Source organism: Leuciscus leuciscus (assembly GCF_965113295.1).
Source record: "Leuciscus leuciscus genome assembly, contig: SUPER_11_unloc_2, whole genome shotgun sequence".
NCBI lineage: Eukaryota > Metazoa > Chordata > Actinopteri > Cypriniformes > Leuciscidae > Leuciscus > Leuciscus leuciscus.
In genome coordinates this window covers 790294-803794 of record NW_028118545.1, presented here as the reverse complement: position 1 = coordinate 803794, position 13501 = coordinate 790294, and the positions used below count along the sequence as shown (strand labels likewise).

The following is a 13501-nucleotide window of genomic DNA, read 5'->3' as shown; positions in this document are numbered from 1 at the left end:
CTCTTCCTTTTCCACTGCTCATTCTTCTTCTTATTATTTTTATTTTCTCCTCATTCGTCTTCTTTGTTGATTTTCTCTTCCCCTTTTGTAGTTGTTGTAATTAAGACAGCTGTGTGAACAATTAGGAAATTGGCTTTTTCTGTGTTGAGTGGATTACTAACTCATCAGATATGAGTTTTAGGATTTTGAGGATGAGGATTTTTTTATCATTGGATTTGTATTTTTATAAGAGCCTTTGTTATTGATTATTATGGATCTATAGGCTGACGTTGTCATACTCAGATTCTAGTCAGAATACTTCCCGACCTCAAATGTTGTGGGCAGGGCTAAGTTCGGCTGGCATCCAGGCTAATGGATCTACTGATTTTAATGATTGATTTTGCATTAATGATCCATTTACAGTTTTTTTCAGTTGCTTACACACTAAAATTAAAACTTTCCCACAATTAGCAAAACATTACACTCACGGAGCAAAACACCGGCCTAGATTTGCACGATTGTAAGCACATGGTCCGCTTCACACTTTTTGCAAAACATTACACACAGTGATTTGCAAAACAATAAACACACTTGTATACATTTGACAATAGTTGTTTTTGGAAACAATTGTGGACCATGTAATAAACCACGGACTAATACTGAGGGAGGTTACAGTTTTTTTCAATTGCTTAAGCACAATTTTGAAAACAGGGCTCGGTTTTTCACACCCCTTCACACAATTAGCACAACACTACACCAAAGTAGCACAACACCTCAGATCATTTGCAAAATGGAACACTTTCGTCAAAACTATACAATGTCTTATAAAACCTTATTTTGTTGTCATAACATAAACAACCATCATAATGGTCTAATTCTGTTTGAATCAGTTACACACTCCTGTGCTCAACTTAAAACACTTTTAGCATTTACACAGAGAGAGTGTAAAAATATATTCACCAACACCACATGATGTTTTGCAAAAAGTGTGAAGCTGACCATGTGCTTACAATCGTGCAAATCTCGGCCGGAGTTTTGCTCCGTGACTGTAAGGTTTTGCTAATTGTGGGAAAGTTTTAATTTTAGTGTGTAAGCAATTGAAAAAAAACTGTAACTTCAGGAGGGATTCTTCCCTTCGACACTTCCTTACAGCAAGTCACTCCAACTCTAGTGGGCCGACGATCTGAAAGAGAGACAGAGATTGGAATCTCCAAAGCACTTATACTGTACTGTATACAGTATGTGTGAAAACAAGACGATCTTGATCTTGATAAGGGCACCATCAAAGAAAACTGTGCTATAGCTAAATGCAATCTGTTATGGATTCACCATCAGCAGAGAACCTTCTCCCTACTCTTGATTGGCGGGACCCCCGTAGAGAGGGTGAGAGGCTTCAAATATGTTGAAATAAACATCTCTGAGAACTTGACCTGATCTGTACATGTACAAGCCAAGTTCCCAGGTGAATAAAGCCAGACAACAACTGTACCATCTACGACAGCTGAGGAAATTCAGGGTCTCTCAAGCAATCCTGAAAACTTTCTATTCAGCAACAATAGAAAGCGTACAAACTCAATGTATTTCAGTGTGTTATGGGAACTGCACTAATCAGGACTGTAAAGCTCTGCAGAGAGTATATAGGGCACTTAGCTGAGTACATCACAGGGTCTGCTCTCCCCTTTCTGCATGACATCTATCTCAAATCATGCAGAAATACAGCTGTCACAGTTTTTCTTGATTGCTTAAATACTTTAACCAGGCTTTAGAACTAAAATTTCAAAACCATAACGCCATTTATCAAAAAGCACACCCATTTCCCGAAACTATAAACACGATTCCCCTGTTTTGACACATGAGTCAGATTTGTTGAACTGTCACTATAAACTCTACACACAAATCCCTTCATTTCTCATTGCCTACACCATGTTGTCATTTAGAAAGCATTAGTATTCAATATCAGATGTAGATGGGAGTGGAGGAAGAGGTGAAGGAAGAGGATGAGGAAGGTGAAGGGCAAGGAGACAAGACACTCTAGTTGCCCATGTCTTTGTCCATGGTATGACTATGAGGGAGGCTGGGATACGAGTAAGGCCAAATTTGAGTCGCTTCACCGTCGCCTCAATCATAAGAACCTTCCGGGAGAAAAACAGGTACAGGAGATTTACTTCAGACTGCTCTGTAACTTTTGAGAGCTGTACTATGTGCTGTTACAACACATACATGTACTGTCGCTGTTGCACTATACTGTAATAAAAAGAAATGCATCAAATTGCCTCACATATAGATAGAGATAGACAACACATTCTCACCCCAAATCGTCACTTTTTCGTCACTTTCAACCATGCTTCAATATCCGACGCACAAAGCACCCTTTAGCGTCCATATGTGACGCTTCGGTTATGGGTAGGTTTAGGCGTCATGTAACTGACGCTTTCGAAAGTTCGTCAATATCCGACGCACAAAGCACCCTTTAGCGTCCATATGTGACGCTTCGGTTATGGGTAGGTTTAGGTATGTGGTTGGGTTATGCGTCTCATATGGACGCTAAAGGGTGCTTTGTGCGTCGGATATTGAAGCATGGTTGAAAGTGACGAAAAAGTGACGTTTTGGGTATGAGAACGGATAGAGCAACCACAAGCAACATAACTTACCAGTTTTGGAAATGTTGTTTTAAATGTATTGCACCAGTGTGTAAGACTATGTTGTAGTGTGTGTGATGTCTGAGGGCAAAGTTTGGTTTTTCAGCAAGAGTGAATGGTTTTGAGTGTAGAGCTTCATTTTGACCTGAAAATAAGATGTTTGGGGAATTGGGTGAGATGTTATAGATTTGTGTTTACTGTTTTGAGAATATGAGGCATAGTTTCAAGAAATGTGTTTAAGCAATCGAGCAAAACTGTAAACTGATTGGATACAAGCATCAGAATGCTCTGAGTCCGTGTGTGGATGCTATAGTGTAAGCTCTCTCTACACACATTTCACAGTTTTATATGCCTGATATTGTGTTCATTTCAGTGGTACTGTATATCTGTCCTGCAGATTCTACACAGAGAAAGACAAGTACTGCTCTGATCCAACAGCGCGCTGGATTCAATTCAGACTGAAAGGTACGAGCCTATATTAATATGACATCTTAATATGATGCTTGTGTATTGATAAAAAATAAAATTAAAAAAACGTATAACATGATCATCTTTCCTTCAGGTCTGAAGGAGATTGAGGACTGAGCCAATGGAGGCCTAAAGATGCCGCAAATCTATCTATATCAATTTATTCAAATAGAATATATATGTTTATTTAGGCAAAAAAGGTCCCATTAGACCCCTTTAGCTTATGTGAAAGTTAAAAGAAGTTTCACTTAATTGCTTTGTTTTATCTCCTTTAAATTTGAAATGCACTTTTGGTGGAAAAATGACACTGCTTACTTACATCCAGCCTTTTCTCTGTAACAGTTTGTACTGTATTTAATCATATTTAAGCTAGATCATTAAAGAAATATGTGACCCTGGATCACAAAACCAGTCACAAGTCGCACGGGTATATTTGTGGCAATAGCCAACAACACATATGGGTCAAAATTATGGATTTTTCTTTTATACCAAAAATCATCAGGATATTAAGTAAAGATCATGTTCCATGAAGATATTTTGTAAATTTCCTACCGTAAATATATAAAACATTTATTTTGTTTCGATTTTTTGCACCCTCAGATTCCAGATTTTCAAATAGCTGTATCTCAGACAAATATTGTCCTATTGTCCTTTTTGTCCCAATTTTAAAAAAAAATTGACCCATGTGACTGGTTTTGTGGTCCAGGTTCACATATAAATCCTCGTGTTATTAAGAATCAGAATTACTTTCTCTCTTCTTCTCACTTATAATGATACTATTGCTTCCGAGTCCTTTTTGAGGTTAAAAAAAAAAGAGCCAGTCCCCATTGACTGTAATTGAATGGGAAAAAAGATAACAGCATACTAATATTTTGCAGATTATAAGAGAATTTTCGTTTTTGGGTGAAACATTTGTATGTAGTATACTAATTAATTGTGTTACAGTAATAGAAAGTTCGCCCTCTAGTGGAGAACAGCACCTAATGCACAGAGTAGGTTATGCAATTTATCCGTGTATCATTCGTTCAGTCGTTTTTTGAATTAATATTGAATATAGAAAAATGAGAAAACGGTTCCTTTTTCGTTTTTAAATTTTTTACAAAAAAACGAAAAACAAGAATTCAGCTGGATTTCTCGTTTTTCGTTCTCAGTTAGAAAAATGAATAAACAGCTTGAATATTCGATTTCTACACGTGGGCGGGAATTAAACGCCCCTTTCCTCTGATTTGTCAGCCGAAGATCAAACTGTTCCGTCATCAGTTCTGCACAGCAGAATAAGAGTCCTCCGTTGTGCGGATTCTTAACGTATTTATTGCAACTACATTTAATCTTTTTCTCATCAAACCACCAGACTAACGAATGTCTCGACACAACCCGTACCGGGGAATAGCCAAGATAGGGCTTTCTTCTGTGTATATATAAATTCACCTACGATTTGCATCAGCTGGCTATATGGGCAGGATAAATGACGGCTGTTAGCCTATCATTGTCGCACTCGCCCAGTAATTAAAAAAATATATATTATAAATTAAGATATAGGCCTAAATCAATATAATTAGTTGTAAATTAAATATTTTTAACACTAATGCAAAAAGAAAAGAATAATGCATTGACTATATAATTGGCCTATATTAACGTTAACGTATAAACTGTCATTCAGACTGACTAGCCTATCTAACAACTGGAGAAGTTTTATGATGTAGGCCTTGTGTTTTATTAAAATGTTTTATAATTTATATCTCTAGGATGCGCGCTTGTGCGTGGCGCGCCGGGTCATGTTAAGAGGGAAACGCGCGCGTCACATCGTTGTAAAAAAAGCATATTCATAAATAGTGTAAAAGACCGGTAAATAAAATACAACATTAACATTATAAACACTATTAATAACATAATATGCGTATTTTAACGAGAAACTGAAACTGTACAGAGCAGACGTTGGTTTCGGGCATCTCTTATTCGTCCAGTAGGCCTAGCCTATCCATATTTGCAATGTAACATTTGGATGCTAATTAATAATGTAAAGAAGGCTTCGTACTTCATTCGAGTCCCAATAGGCCTACACGTAAATCAGCATCTCCACAGCAAGGGAAATTAGTTTGGAATGTCAACAGACCGATTAAGCAGAATAACGTTTTATGTTTGGTTGACTGTGATTTATTTTAATAACGAACAGGCTGCGACACCCGACATCACTTGGATGTGTTGCTCAACAGGGGATTTAATAGCTACTGTCGTTTTCTCATTTTTCTATATTCAATATTAATTCAAAAAACGACTGAACGAATGAAACACGGATTCTATAACTTCCCAATATTACCCTTTTTGTTTTTTAACGTCTTGTTTGGGGATGTGTGCGTACAGTAGCCTATGCAAAGTAAAAAAAAAATGTTTATTTCTGTTTATGCCTTTGCTTGTGAATCTATCCCATAACATGTTTCATTTGTTTATTTGCTAAGCCAAATAAACACTGGTTGAGAGTTTTTTGGCTGATAAATTGCATAACCTACTCTGTGCATTAGGTGCTGTTCTCCACTAGAGGGCGAACTTTCTATTACTGTAACACAATTAATTAGTATACTACATACAAATGTTTCACCCAAAAACGAAAATTCTCTTATAATCTGCAAAATATTAGTATGCTGTTATCTTTTTTCCCATTCAATTACAGTCAATGGGGACTGGCTCTTTTTTTTTTTAACCTCAAAAAGGACTCGGAAGCAATAGTATCATTATAAGTGAGAAGAAGAGAGAAAGTAATTCTGATTCTTAATAACACGAGGATTTATATGTGAACCTGGACCACAAAACCAGTCACATGGGTAAATTTTTTTTTAATTGGGACAAAAAGGACAATAGGACAATATTTGTCTGAGATACAACTATTTGAAAATCTGGAATCTGAGGGTGAAAAAAATCGAAACAAAATAAATGTTTTATATATTTACGGTAGGAAATTTACAAAATATCTTCATGGAACATGATCTTTACTTAATATCCTGATGATTTTTGGTATAAAAGAAATCTAAATTTCTCATTATTTTATATTATCTAAATATCTTCCTTTGTGTTCAGCAGAAGAAAGACATTCATACAGGTTTGAAACAACTTGAGGGCGAGTAATTGATGACAGAATTTTCATTTTTAAGTGAACTATTTCTCTAATGCAGAACGCAGTTAGTGGGTCGTAAGCTCTCCGTAAAGTAATCCGTAGTCGCATAATATGACATTTACCCTCAATGGCCCAGTAGTAGCCTTCAAATACGTGAGCAGAAGTTATGTTTAAATGCTGTGAATTTCAGTTTATCCTTCATTCTAACTTTTGCCTTAAAGGGGTCATATAATGCCATTTTTGTACAAGCTAATATGATTATTTAGGGTCTAAATTAAAAGTTTGTAATATACTTTATTTAAAAATTCTCATTAGTATTGTAAGAAAACACTAATTTTACCTGGTCAAAAACAGCTCTGTTTTCAGCACGCCGTTTAAGTGCATGTGTCTTTAAATGATAATGAGCTTTGCTCACCCCGCCCCTCTGCTCTGTGCGCACACCGTTTGTAACACAATAACACAATAACCATAACGCGTTGTTCATTATAAACGTGGGGTTATGAATTATATTGAGAACGTCATACATAGAAAACATGCCGTATGTACCCTGGGTGTAAACCTTAGCCGCATTCATCGTGAAGCGTGCAAGCGATTTGCAAAGATTAATATAAAGGTTAATAAAACGTTACACTCCCTTCGAAATGTATATTCAAATATTGGATTCAATCTTTTTGTCAACTTGTTTTATTTCAATTAGGACAGGTTTTTTAATTTTAATTTTATTTTTTTTAGATCTGATTGATTGTAGACCTCTTTATCTGAGCTTATGCACCTATTTGTTTTACCAAAAAAAAACTTTATTCTTGTGTAATTTTAGCAATATTGCATAAAATGTAAAATTATTCTGTATACACTGTATCACACTAGTGTGCTTTACCAGAAATTTAGTTTTGAAATGCTTTTATTTTGTACAAATGGAACAAAGTCAGACTTGTGGTGCTCCCGGTCAAAATTGAACAGCCTACAAAAAGTACCTTTTGAATCTCTCATTAAGCTATATTATCACCAAATATTAATTGGATTCAATCTTTTTGTCAGCTTGTTCTTCAAATTTAACTTCTTTAAATTTTTTTTTTTTTTTAAGGTGTTTTGATTATTTTTTAAACTGACTGATTGTAAGCCTCATTAATCTGAGCTTATTGGTCAAAAATGAACATCCATCGAAAATGAATGGTGAGATCGAAAATACATCAGACAATATATGTTTTCAAACATTTAGTGTTCAGGAGCATCATGTTCATGTTCACATAATTGCATGTGTGCTTGCAAAGATCTCGGAGGCCTCGGACCTGTGCATGCATGGATATGCACACTCTCACTACCGTGCACACACACACACACACACACACACACACACACACACACACACACACACACACACACACACACACACACACACACACACACACACACACACACACACACACACACACACACACACACACACATGTACACAAACAAACTATTTTGAGTATTACAGGCTTTCTTTCTCACAGATCACTTTATCTTATCATCAGATCAATGAGGCCTACAATCAATCAGTTTCAAAACCAAATATGAAACCTGTCCTAATTGAAACAAAACAAGTTGTCAAAAACATTGAATCCAATATTTGGTGATATAGCATAACGAGCGATTTACAAGCAATTTTTTTGTAATTTATTTTTGACCGTGAACTCCACAAGTGTGACTTTGTTACATTTTGTACAAAATAAAAGCATTTCAAAATAAACTTCCTAGTTAAATATTAAAGCACACTTCTGTCATATTTTGTTGAATATTGACAAATTTATCCACAAATCAGGCTTTCATTACTCAAAAGCTGAGGTGCATGAGCTCAGATCGATGAGGTCTATAGGCCTATGATCAATCAGTTCCAAAAAGAAATAGAAAACCTGTGCCAATTGACAGACAAGTTGATAAAAAAGATTGAATCCAATATTTGGTGATAATATAGCATAACAAACGATTTACAAGCAATTTTTGAAAGGCCGGTCATTTTTGACCGAGTACACAAAAGGTGTTACAGGGTTTTCAACAAAGCACAAGGGTTAAGCTCTGCTTTATTGACTATTTAAGGTGAGCTAGTGAGAGTCTTGAATATAATCTCTCAGACACAAGCAGTGAAAGTTGAAGATCGACTGTGACAATGGAGACACAAAGGATCCTCATGAGGAGTTTGGCTGTTGTGGTTTTTTCATCTGTGATCTGGACAAAAATCTAAAAGCAAACTCATAATGAGAACACATTATTAGAAATGAATTTATTAGGATTAACCCCTTGAGATGAATCATCTAATTTTCGAGGGGGTTACGCCACATGTAAGTAACCATGTTTATTCTAATGCCTGATCTGTGATCAGTGATTTTTGATGTGTAATTATTCAAGTTCAGACAGATTATCTTTCTCTCAAAATCGTTCAATACTGTTTATGCATCAGTAAATCAAGCCAGTGACTAAAAGATCAACTTCACATCGTTTCTCTAAGTAGGATGAAAATAATATTTTTTAAACTGTTTAAATTATATACAGAATGCGATCAAAGAACGCTCCATTTCCAATCGGCCAAACTGAAAACCGCCCAGGCTAGAAAAAATGCCTTTTATTTCGAAATTATGACAATTTTTGATGTAAAAATCATATTAACATTATAGGGTCACCCCAGGAAACATTATAAAATAATAACATAATCCAGTTCATGACCCCTTCAACACTGCTTTTTTTTTTTTTTTTTTTACTAATTAAATTTGGATTAACTGAACCAATCCACTCTAATGCCCTTTCAAACAACCATCATGCATTAAAATAAGAAGATATAAACTCATTTGCAGTCTTGTGGTGAGAATTTCCATCTGTTGTTCTCTGAAATGATCACACACTTTCTGGACCGGCTGTGGTCTGTAGCTCAGATACAACAGCACATTTCACATTAGTGGTTCACTGTGGTAAAGCGCTATGTGTGGTTATAAATGTCCAGTGTGACTGACAACTATGAAAAACAAGATGTGGTTAATGGTCACTAAACTATTTGGCATTAAAAACATTTAGGATGTTCAAAAGTCATTACCTAGACATCACCCACAAGCAAATGCATCCAAAAGAGGTTTTATTAACAACGTTCGGGTTCAGATAATTAACACAAGTGGAGAGCACTCAGCAATCAATGGTAAGAGGTATATATACACTCAGTCTCACCTCAATCCATTGACAGTTTTTGCAGCATCCCCCCACCACCCCTTCTCCACACTTCTAGTCCTAAACACTTACATATGGGGGGAGTACTCTGGATTCGGGCCGAACTCCGAGCTCGGAGCCCTCCCTCCGGAGAGCACGCCAAATACGCATTAAACTTTACCCCCTCAAATGTAAGTGTGAACTCATGAAAATAGTTTTACTTCTTTGTTTGTATATGCACTTCTTTAGAAATGTTGCTATTTGCTTTTTTTTAACTGTTTGTAATCTCATCAAAAATTACAAATAGAAAACACATTGATAATAAATGTATCCATCAAGCCAATGTTGTTTAAAGTTTAGTCAGAAATTGGTGCTTTAGGATGCCACATAATCACAACAAGATCATTTGTTTTAACATATTCAATGCAAATTCATCAATAACTTGTTAATGTGTGTGAGTGCAAAACATGTTACTGTAAGTGTATAAAGAATTTTGAAATTATGATTTAACAAATATTATTCAGTGGTGTATAAATAACTTCCGTCAGTGTCCATTCCTCACGTCTCATCATAAAATGACCTAACTTTATTTCACCCTGGAAAGCAAAAAGAATGAGAATGTGATCAGCTTAAAGATAACTGAATCAAAATCAGAGTCAGAATGAGCTTTATTCGCCAAGTGTGCGCAAACACACAAGGAATTTGTTTTATTTTTTTCAGGACCTCTTACATACATATTTATGACAAGTATTTTACCATTCCATAGTCAAAAATATGTCAAATTAGAGTATTTGCAGTTCTATGTTTGCTTATCAAATATAATTTCACTTACTCGCTTAAAAACTGTCTTATAGGATCATTTTCTCTGTCTCTCTCTCTCTCTCTCTCTCTCTCTCTCTCTCTCTCTCTGCGCATGCGTGAGCGTTTGTTGAGCGAGTGTGAGGTGCGTGTGGTGAGTGCGAATGGTTTATGCCCGCTGTGGCGGAAAATTCCTTTCTCTTTTCAATTCTTTTCGGTTTTGATATCTGCGGTGTATTGGGTGGTGAAGTAAGGCTCCCTTTGGTGTAGGGGTTCGGCCGTTTGCAACCAGTGTATCACTGGGAAGCATGGCAGCCCAAAACACAAACACCTGTTTAGATTTTCTCACGCGGCGCCACGGAGTGAAAGTGGTGTCCGCTGTGAAGGTGGAGGAGTGCATTTTGGCCGTTGGAAATGTTGTTGGTCATGAGTGTATTTTAGCGGCATCTAGGATGAATAATGCAATGGTTTTGTTTTTAAATTCTGTTGAGAAAGCAAATGAAGTAGTGGAAAGAGGTGTAGTTATTAGTGGTTTGTTCACCCCAGTGCTTCCCCTTTCTACCCCCGCTAGGAAAGTCACTTTGTCTAACGTTCCGCCGTTCATAAAAGACGAAATGCTGACAAAAGAACTGTCACGGTTTGGAAAGATAGTCAGCCCCGTGAAAAAGATCGTTCTTGGTAGCAAATCAGACTTGATCAAACACGTGGTATCTTTTCGGAGATTTACTTACATGATCTTGAAAGAAAATCGGACTGAACTCAACCTGAATTTGAAACTCAGAGTTGATGACTTTGATTATACTGTCTTTGTAAGTACTGATGTAATGAAGTGTTTTGGCTGTGGGAAAGTTGGGCATTTAGTACGCGCTTGTCCAGATAATAATGGTATAAATACACAAGATGTCTCAGGTGAAACTGGTGGGCAAGTCAGAAATGCAGACACTGATAATGTTCCTGCTCCAACTCAAACTGAACCCAGGCCATCCACCAGCGGTCAAACTGAATCAATTCCTCATTTACAGACTGAGGTGAATCAGGCCATAACTGAGAATAATGAGGAAAATGATTTAGTTATCCCTGTTGTTGATAAAGGTGAGCCCAAGGCTGATGAGAGCATGGATATTTCACATGTTAATATAGTGTCTGTCTCAAAGTCTACTTCAGAGAGTGTCAATTTGAGTGATGATTTAATGACGGACCTAGATCAGGCAGTTTTCAAAACACCTTTAAAGAGGAAAAAGAATGACAGGGTCTTTGAATCAAAACAAGCTAGAAAAACAGAAAATGAAAAAGAGTCTGATGTTGATGTTGGTAATGAGAGTGATGTCTCTGATTCCGGTGCTTCTAGTTGTTCCCAGACTGAATGGGCATGCCTAGAGTATGATACTGATGAAATCAAGAAGTTTTTAAAATTGTCAAAAAACTTGAGGGGAGTTCAGGTTGCTGACTATTTTCCAGACACAAAACGTTTTGTGGAAAATACGAGGGCTTTCATGACTGAGGGATGTTTCACTAATAAAGAAGTCTATAGGTTGAAAAAATTTGTGACAAAACTCCAACAACAATTGAATAATTAATGGCGGCAGTAAATCGGCTTAACTTTTTGGTCCTTCTTGGCTGTTTTTTTCTTTATATCCTAAGTTTATTTTTTTATAATTTTCTCATGGGAGACATTCGCATTGCATCCTTAAATGTGAATGGAGCAAGAGAGTGTATAAAACGCACATTAATATACAATACTATGAATCAGAAAAAACTTGATGTTTTACTTTTACAAGAAACGCATAGCGACACAACAAATGTGGATGAATGGGCGAAAGAATTTAAAGGTCTCTCCTTTTTTAGTCACAAATCCTCACTTAGTGGTGGTGTCGCTATTTTATTTGCTAATAGTTTTACTCCCTGTTCTACTGAGATGGAAGAGGTTGTGAACGGTAGATTGCTAAAGATTCGAGCCCAGGTTGAGAACCACACTTTTATTTTTATATGTGCATATGCTCCAACTCTGCCAGCAGAAAGAATGGTGTTTTTACACACTCTTTGTGAAACGTTGGACAAATGTAATGGTGAGGAGCATTTATTTTTAGGTGGAGACTTTAACTGTGTAGAAAATAATATGGATAGAAATCATGTAGAGCCACATTTGCTTTCTCGTAAGCGACTTATTCAGATGATTAAAACAAATGATTTATGTGACGTATGGAGGAGTTTAAATGGGAATTTAAAGCAGTACACATGGGCACATGCTCGTGATAACAGGTTGTCTTTAGCACGTCTGGATAGATTTTATTGTTATAAACACCATCTTAGTACTTTTAAAAATAGTTTCATATTTCCAGTTGGTTATTCAGATCATAGTCTTGTTATATGTACAGTAACTTTACACTCTGTCAAGCCGAAAAGTGCGTACTGGCACTTTAACACAAATTTATTAAGTGATGCACATTTTAGAGAAACATTCAATTTTTTTTGGGAGAATTTTAGGAAGGAAAAAGATCATTTTCAGTCTTTACAAAAGTGGTGGGAGTTTGGTAAAGTACAAACCAAACAACTATGTCAACAGTACACTCACAATGTCACAAAAGATATAATCAAATCCATGAAAGTATTAGAAGATGAAATTCTTAAATTTCAAGAAGCGGCACAGTCAAGTGGAAATCAAACACATATTGAATCCCTTTTTTTAAAGAAATCTGTTTTGTCTGACATACAAAAAGTGAAGGCACAGGGGGCGCTAGTTCGATCACGTTTTAAAGATATAGACCAGATGGATGTACCGTCCAAATTTTTCTTTAGTCTAGAAAAAAAGAACGGTCAGAAACGCTTTATACATTCTTTATTCTCTGAGACCGGTTCTCTTGAATCAGACCCTATTGAAATTCGGAAAAGAGCAAAAGGTTTTTATGAAAAGCTTTATAGTTGTGAGCACAGAGAAGATCGGGTTGTTGAGCAGTGTTTTTATGAAGAGCTACCAAAGGTCTCTGAAGACTCCAATGCAGAACTCAAGAGAGCTATAAGCCTGGGAGAACTGCACAAAGCTCTCCAGAGTATGGAGAATGGCAAGGCTCCTGGGATAGACGGAATCCCAGTTGAGTTCTATAAAGCCTTTTGGCCTGTGATAGGGGAGGACCTGCTGGCAGTTCTCAGTGACAGTCTAGTCGGAGGATTTCTGCCGCTGAGCTGTAGAAGAGCGGTCCTTACTCTTTTGCCAAAAAAAGGTGATGTGAGAGACATAAAAAACTGGCGACCTGTGTCTTTATTGTGTTATGACTATAAATTGCTCTCAAAAGTTTTAGCTACTAGACTAGGAAGAGTTTTGGAGGAGGTAATCCAT

At 36.5% G+C, this 13501-nt stretch overlaps 2 long non-coding RNA genes across 2 annotated transcripts; both read left to right on the top strand.

The window, feature by feature from the left end:
* Positions 1 to 2829: 2829 nt before the first annotated feature.
* On the top strand, positions 2830 to 3249 carry LOC309510118. The gene is made up of 3 exons (XR_014210211.1): positions 2830 to 2932; positions 3016 to 3083; positions 3181 to 3249. It is a non-coding gene; the product is annotated as an uncharacterized lncRNA (long non-coding RNA).
* A 5673-nt stretch (positions 3250 to 8922) lies between these two features.
* On the top strand, positions 8923 to 9712 carry LOC309510123. The gene is made up of 2 exons (XR_014210217.1): positions 8923 to 9298; positions 9585 to 9712. It is a non-coding gene; the product is annotated as an uncharacterized lncRNA (long non-coding RNA).
* Positions 9713 to 13501: the final 3789 nt, after the last annotated feature.